Below are 2,231 nucleotides of genomic sequence, written 5' to 3' on the forward strand. Positions count from 1 at the left end.
GACAAGTTTGTAAAATGGGTATATTATGACCTACAAATTAACGAAAATGCAACCGTAGTCTATGGAAACAGTGAAAATATAGTGAATTAAGAGGCTAGATCCCCGAACTTGTCAAGTTTTGTGAAGGATTAGGTAACGACGGATACCAAAAAAATGAGGTTATACCTGTGACGAAAGTAAAATTGTAAATATGCACACCTAAGGAGGCTAGTTGAGAGTGGAAGGACGAGATTCCCTAGTTATATCCCGAGTAAGTGGACCGGTACGAGGTTAATTTTGAGGACAAAATTCTAAAAGGAGGGGTGATTATAACACCTCGCAATTCTAAATTATATATTAAAATATTAAACATGGATTAAAGGGAAGGATTAGTGCAAATCCTGAAAATTAGGTCAAAATACAAAGGAAGGGTAAAACGGTAATTAGCCAACACGCAACCCTAAGAAGATAAAAATTGAGTAGAAAAAGGAATTTAAGTTAAAATCTGGACCGTGCAAGCGTGTTCAAGCGGCAATTAGGGCACTCGAGCGTGCAATTCATATTTCAATTTCCCTCGTCATGCGCGCCGGAGCGTTGGCTTGAGCGCCTGAGCGCATCCCAGCAGGGAGATACCCTTGTGAATTTCATCTAGTGCGCTTAAGCGGTCATGAGCGCGCTCAAGTGTGAACACTTTCCAAAAATTTATAATCTTTCTGGATGCACGCGCTCGAGCGGCCATTTGTGCGCTCGAGCGTGCAATTCGTGACTCAAAACTCCTAAATTATAATCACCTAACTATATAATTTTTTTTGTATTTTCTTGTTTATTTGAACTAAAAAGTATTGAAAACAATAAATTCTTGGGTTGCCTCCCTAGTAGCGCTTTGTTTAACGTTACGAGCCTGACGTACCTGACTCACTTTACCTCTACGAGGGAAACGGTGGTTGTTCCCCTGTCAATTTCTCCTCCCATGTACAGTTTCAGCCGTTGACTATTGTTGTGCAATTTGCAATCAATCACACAAATACGCAAGTGCACGTGTCACAAGTAATAAAGGGATGTGTGAGTCCAAGTATCGTTCCCATGGAGATGATTTATAAAGCAATGATTATTTAAGTAAAGAAATTATAAAAAGATTGATTTTTATGGTGGGGTTTATAAAATAAAAGACAATTAAAAATAAGAAAACAGTAAACTAAATTCAAAGGTATTAAGATGATGGATGAGATATAGGTCAGATTCAATTTCCCTGATACAGCAATACCGAAACGATGCTTTAACGATGCTATATCAATGCTTAATTAGTAACCGAACACTAAGGTATGCTGGGGCTTTTGGCCAACCTAACATATATACCCAATAACTAATTCCCACATCTCTATGGCCAAACTAATCACCGAATTGTTCAAGTTCAAGTTCAAGGCTATGTGGTGTGAATGATCTCTCTAACCACAACTTAATCAAGTTATAATTAACCTAATTAATCCACACAATTCAACAAGGGTCTGGATTCGGAAACCTCTCGGCCCCAACCTCCTCAATATCACATATGTATCTCTCGACATGCACACATGAATAAGAATAAGCAAACTCGTTGAATAACTAATTAAACATTAATAAAAACAAAGTGTAGGCATACATCTCAATGTTACAGCATAAGTACTTTATCACCTAACCTATAGAGCAATTTAGCTCATAATGGAATTAAATAAAACAGAGAAAAGAAAGAAAGAACTCATTGGAAAACAGAAAAGAAGATGAAAACAAATGCTGTAGGAAAACTTCGTCACTGCTTTGCTCCAGCACTGCTCCAGCAGCTCTTCCTCCTCCAAGAACCTTACTTTCTCTCTCTAAAACTTGGGAGGGGTACTACATTCTTCCCCTCCCTTCTCGGATTTCTTGTGCCAATGTTGTTGACCGAATCAAGGTTGTTGTCCTTGTTCTTTGGGAATTGGATAAGATTCAATCTTTGAATTTGTCTTTGACTCTTGTGGTTTCTGAATTAAATCTTCAGAAACTTCCCTTGCTTGCTGGTGCATTGTTGGGGAATAACTAACTTTTGAAATTCAAAAGTTCGGTTGTCCCTTTGTCCATGCTGTCATGCTGTAGCGCTTGCTATATCATTACTTCGTCAGCTTCTCTGCTACAACATTCCTATGTCAATTTTCCCTGCGAAGACAAACATTCAACAAGTCATCTTTTCTTACACAAAATCAAGGGATATTGTCTCATTTTCCATACTTAGTCATCTC

The sequence above is a fragment of the Gastrolobium bilobum genome, unplaced genomic scaffold, assembly GCF_033153095.1.
Source record: "Gastrolobium bilobum isolate Gb01-03AN ecotype WA unplaced genomic scaffold, APGP_CSIRO_Gbil_v1 utg4186, whole genome shotgun sequence".
NCBI classification, from domain to species: Eukaryota; Viridiplantae; Streptophyta; class Magnoliopsida; order Fabales; family Fabaceae; genus Gastrolobium; species Gastrolobium bilobum.